General features: G+C 50.9%; 1 pseudogene; it reads right to left on the bottom strand.

Annotated features, from left to right (window-relative positions):
• Positions 1-3,670: 3,670 nt before the first annotated feature.
• LOC125758965 (uncharacterized) lies at positions 3,671-5,139 on the bottom strand (annotated as a pseudogene).
• Between the last annotated feature and the right edge of the window lie 891 nt (positions 5,140-6,030).

The following is a 6,030-nucleotide window of genomic DNA, read 5'->3' as shown; positions in this document are numbered from 1 at the left end:
AGTGACTCTACCCGCGACTGACACTGGGCGCTTCCTGGTGAGTCGAGCAGGAAACGCTAGGCGGATCGGATGAGTGCTGCCATCTGTCCGGAGACACGGGAGACGGGCATTGCTGGATGGCTGGTATCTCACATCCCACCCCCTCTTAGGTGACCAAGTCCCGTGGTCGTAATGTTCGGCACATGAAAGTCTTGGAAACCGCACAGGGATGGGGCTGGTGACGGGGCTTGTGGCAGTGGCGTAGGTGAGAACTGGTTGCGTCAGACGTCGTAGTCGTCAAGCCATCTAGGCTGACGAATATGACGGCGCGGCCGACTGGGACTATGGGGCTCTTGTGCTAGCACAGTATCATCAATGCAGTCTGAGACTACTGGCAGGGCTTCAGGACATGGTTCTTCGTCGAAGGTAGTTTGAACGGGTGCCTGTAAAGGCGTAGAAGACAGTCCTGTGTCATTTTGCCTGGCTGCAAATCAGGTGGTGCAGCAAGAGAAGATGGCTGTAGGTTCACAAGAGCTTGGTCAAAGTACGGCGGGCGAAATAGCTTAATTTGACTTGAATGGACGATTGGTTCGTCTCTCGAAGATGTGCTGGCAGGGTGGGCAGTAGCTCGTCGAACCACGAAGGTGACTGGAGTCTTTTGGTCGACAATTTTATACAGGCCTTTGAACATAGGGGCGAGTTTGGCTGTGCCGTCTGTGATAGGTTCTTGGCGCTGAAGCCAGACGTATTGTCCGATGTGAAACTTGGCATCACGATGTGATTCATCGTAGCGACGTTTTCTTTGTTGCTGGGCACGTACAGAGTTGTCTTGAGCTTCTGCACGACGTTCCGTGAGGTTGAGCAATCTTGTCTCGAAGCTAGTTGTTGTTGGATGACGGAATTTCTCTGTTGGCAGTTTCGGAATATACCCATGTAGCAGTTCAAAAGGCGAAAATCCTAAGCTTGCATTGATCGTGGTGTTGACGGCCAAGGCAGCTGCGCCAAGTTTTGTTTCCCAAAGTGAAGGTTCAGTGTTACACATTTTCTTAAGCACAGAGATGAGAGTTGCATTACTGCGCTCAACAAGGCCATTACTCGACGCACGGTATGGAACGGAGAAGTGCTGTTGAATGCCATGAAGCCTCAGAAATCGCTTAAATTCATGGGAATCGAAGGCACGGTCATGATCTGACAGACAGTCGTCAGGGACGCCATAGCGATAAAATACAGAATACAAGTGTTGAATTACTTCCTTTGTGTTGGTTGTGGACACGGCACCAGGGACTATAAAGTGGGTAGCAAAGTCGATTACGTTCAGGATATGTGCTTGCTGTAGTCGCCGAGAGGCATGGCAATGTGGTCCATTGCAATGGCAGTAAATGGAACTTCAGTCGTGGGCATAAAGCACATTTTTCCTACGTTTCTCGTCGTAGGGCGGTTGTAGGCTTGACAAATTTGACAACCTTGCACATATTGAGTCACAGTAGTGGTCATGTGCGGCCACCAATAGCGATCTTGTAACTTCTTGAGGGTACGCTTTGCATCCATGTGGCCATTGTTGTCATGAGCCATTTCAAGAATTGATTGGCGTAGCTTAGAGGGTACAACAATGGCGTTCAAGCCGCACGGTGTGCAATGATACAGGATGTTATCCACAAAGAGGAAGTCGGTACCTCTTTCGCTATTAGTTAACAGCTGGTGTCGTATGGATGAGCACTCTTGATCGTTTTGAAGTTGACGTAGCGTTGTCGTGGAATCGAATGTGGCGCACGAAAGGCGGGACAACATGTCGGCAACAACATTCTGTTTCCCTGGCTTGTGTTGAACTGTAAAGTCGAATTCAACGAGGTCCATCAGCATGCCAGTAAACCGGCGGGAGGGTTTAATATTTGTGGTAAGGCAAGCCACAGTCCAATTATCCGTCAGGAGGCAAAACTTCCTTTTTATGAGGTATGGACGAAACTTCAAACAGATGGCCCAATGAACTGCCAAACATTCCCAAACATTGCTGTGCAAATTCTTTTCAGGAGCCGAGAGTGCTCTGCTGGCATATTCGATGACAACTTCATTAGCTCCTTGGCGCTGAGATAGCACAGCACCTAATGCGACGGCAGAGGCATCAGTTGTTACTGTAGTTGGGGCCGAAGGGTCAAAATGACCAAGTATAGGGGCGAAAGTTAATGCTTTTCGGAGGGCCTCGAAGGCCGAATCACAAGCTGGAGTCCACTCGAAAGTCCCACTTCTGACAATCGCTTGAAGAGGTGCTGAAACCTTGGCAAAGTTGGGTATAAATCTTCTGTAAAAGTTTGCTGTCTGTAGCCAGGATAGCACTGACTTAGCATTCGTTGGCACAGGCATTTTCAAAATTGCTTCAACTTTTGCTGGGTTAGGTTGCTTGCCTTCCTGAGAGAGTACATATCCCAGGAATGTCAAGGATGGCACTGCAATCTGGCATTTGGCGAGCGTGACCTTGAAGCCACTTTTGAGGAGAAGACTAAGAACTTCCTGAAGCAAATCCACAAACTCAAGGAAGTTGCTGGCAAAGAGAAGGATATCGCCAAGATATACACGAACTCCACATTTCGCATGGCGTGGCTTCAGCAGTTGAAAGATGGCTTGCATGGCTTTCTGAAATGTTGCAGGGGCGTTCTTTAGACCAAATGGCATCCGAGTCCACTGAAAGGTGCCATTGTGGGTTATGAACGATGTCTTAGGCTGGTCTTCTTTCCGAACTCGAATTTGCCAGTAGGCAAATTTCAGGTCTAAGGATCCGAAAAGGGAACATCCAGCAATGTCATCCGTAATATCCTCAGCACGAGGTAGCGGCTGGGCAACGCAGGTAGTCTGCTTATTGAGAGGAATGTAGTTTACGCAGAGGCGCTTTTTGGTACCTCTTGAAACGACAACTGCAGGAAAGGCCCATGGGCTAGAAGATGGCTTGATGATACCTTTTTTTAAGAGCTCATTGGTTTGTTGCTCAATGAATGCTCTATCATCAGCAGCATAACGGTATGGTTGTCGGCTATACGGGACTGCTCCAGGCACCAGATCAATGGAATGTTCAGCTCCTTCAAAAAGACCCAGGTCATTGTCGTCGGTAGCGAAGAGTTTGATATGTTTCTCAAGGACTTCCTGGATGACAGCCGACTCTTCGCTGGAGAGTTGTTTACCAATTTGTGCTTCACGTAGTAGGGTAGTTGTCTCGTCTTTTGTTGAGCTGGCTGAACAGTGGTGCAACTCCACTGTCTTGTTTTTGACTCCATTCTCAAATAGCGTTTCATGGCATGCCAGGGATAGCCATGGCGGTTGGTTGTTATCAGGAAGGGGTTCAAGCTGTAGTCCTCCAGTAGTGAACTGAGTTGAAGCCAACAAGGGCTGGCTGTGGAGAAATACGGCATTGGCCATTCTTGGGAAGAGTTTCTGATGACAGAAGAGCGCTGTATTCGTGCTTGGGTGGTGAATTTCCGTGGGCTTTGGTGGCTTCACGATGAGTTCTGCCTGTGCAGCTTGAAACCAGTCTTCCCCGAGGATCAGAGGTAGGGGGTTACGGGGAAGCACTGTCACATCCACAACTGCAGATATGGGGCCAAGTGAAATGGAAGTCGACAGCGTACCTGCTGGCATAACTGTACCTCCTCCCACGACAGAGAGAGGTGGCTTTTTCCAAGGTGTCAAGGCAGATGACGGGACAAGGTCTTCGGTCAATATGGTGATCTTAGAGCCACTGTCTGGGAAGGCGTCGACAGTTCCAACACCTGCTACATGAGCTTCAATGACGGCGCACTGCACGAGTGATCCCTCTAGGCAAGACATGGCCGTGGCATGGGGATGCGTGTTGTCTGGGAGTCGCTGACGTGTAGCTCGGGGTGAAGGGCACCTGGCAGCCAGGTGACCTAACTGTCGGCAATTGAAGCACGTTGCCGTGCTGAGGTCCTGACCACTGCGGTATGCAGGTGCACCATACTGAGCGGTAATGGCAGCGTACTTGGCTTCCTGCTCATGGACGGGCATGTCTGCTATGCGCTGTCGTGGGCGTGAAGGCGTAGGAGTGGTTGGCTGAGGCCTGGAGTTCCGAGGTGGCTGGGCTGGAATGGTGGGTGCTGGCGACCTTGACGAGTAAGACTGATGCGCCTCACGCTGGGGCTCGGCAGGCAACGGTCTGGAATAGGGCTGCATTTGGGCGTGTTGGGCGCATTTGTCCAGACTGACGCACGTCGCCATAAAATCGCTGACTGTAGAGGGCTGGCTAGCAGCGATTGCGGCGATAACGTGCTGCTCACGCAAGCCTTGAAGCAGGTAGTCGATCTTCTGCCCCTCGGACAGATTGACAGGGCACTGTTCCACCAGACGCAATTTGGCGAAGGCGTATTGGCGGAGGTTCTCATCGGCGTGCTGTTTAACCTTCAGGACGCGCTCCTGCCACTCTATGAGGGAGAGCTCTGATGAGAATGTGCTCTTGAGCGCGTTGCTCCACTCCTGCCATGTCACATGCTGGTGGCCAAACGTCAAATGCCAATTCCGAGCTGTGCCCTTCAATTTGCTAGCCGCGATGAGGCGGGTAGTGGCGTCATCCCAAGAGGCGAGTTTTTGCACTCGACGCACCTCGTCAAGCCATGCGTTGACGCTTTGTCGCGGAGACTCGTCGAAGCTCGGAATCGACGCCGAAAGGTCGGGCAATGTCGTGACAACTGTTGAAGGCCGGGGCAACTGCTGCATCAACGCCGCGAGCGCTTGAACAGTAGCGGCATCCAAGGAAAAGTTAGCCGCCGGCGGCGTTTGGGCAGGCGTCGGAGTCGAGTCACGGCTTTCTTGGATGTCCTTGTGTAGGCGCTGCACAAGCTCGTCTTTCGTGCCGGTCGTTTCCAGGCCTCGTCTTTCGAGCTCTTCGCGGAGAAGCTCGACGCTGAGGCGGGACATTGTCGCCGTGTCCAATTCGTGCCAGAGGATTCCGGGCATGGTAACTGTGGCTGGAGTCGAATGCCGAAGTAGGCTTAGCTCCGTCAGAAACGCTCGAACTACGTTGCAGGCTGAGTAGGCCTAGCTGCGTTGCAGAAGTTCGAACGGCGTTTTAGGCTTGGCTTTTGCGAACGGTGCAGCGGTGCAAAGGCTTAAAAGGCTTTTCGTGGCGCTGTGACACGGCTTCGAAGGTTCCGCTTACTTGCTAATGGCTTTGGGGCTGAAGTCGAACATCTTCGGGCGAAGGCGGGCTGGACGAGACAGTTGCAGAGGCTCGCCGTCGACTGCGCCAGATGTGAGGCTCGTAGGCGGAATATTGAAGAGGAACGGGCACTGTCTCTTGTGACTACATGTTTATTAACACGGTAAAAATGAAACTCAGCGGCCAAACAGGGCGACACTCACACAAGAACACCAGCACAACGCATCACACTAGCAACGCGGGCGGTCCATGGCTGACTCTGCTAGCGTCTCACACGCGACACCCGCGACTAGAGTTACTGTAGCATATACAGTAACTCTACCCGCGACTGACACTGGGCGCTTCCTGGTGAGTCGAGCAGGAAACGCTAGGCGGATCGGATGAGTGCTGCCATCTGTCCGGAGACACGGGAGACGGGCACTGCTGGATGGCTGGTATCTCACAATATATATATATATATATATATATATATATATATATATATATATATATATATATATATATATATATATATATATATATATATATATATATATATATATATCTTGCACACGAAGCATACACCTGGGTGTAGTGGTTAGAGTATTGCGCTTAGATACTAGAATATGTTCAGAGTTCAAAATCCGGAACATATTTAACATTTTATTGCGACAGCAATTACATGGACACTCCAGGCAAATTTTAGCCGTCGCCGTGACGTTCCGCATAATGTCCGAGGGCATCGACACCGTCCCGCGCGTCGCATGTTCTGTGTGCAAGTGAAAGCGTGCGAGAACAGCGTGCGAAAAATTTTAGTGAGTCCGGTAGAGGGAAGTTTTGATGAGTCTGAGTCCGAGTGAGCCCCAAGCGCAGATATATTTCTTGAGTGAGTCTGAGTGAGCTCCACACTTCTT

Source organism: Rhipicephalus sanguineus, chromosome 6 (genome assembly GCF_013339695.2).
Source record: "Rhipicephalus sanguineus isolate Rsan-2018 chromosome 6, BIME_Rsan_1.4, whole genome shotgun sequence".
NCBI lineage: Eukaryota > Metazoa > Arthropoda > Arachnida > Ixodida > Ixodidae > Rhipicephalus > Rhipicephalus sanguineus.
The sequence above is the reverse complement of the archived record's forward strand: the minus strand, read 5'-3'. Positions and strand labels throughout refer to the sequence as shown.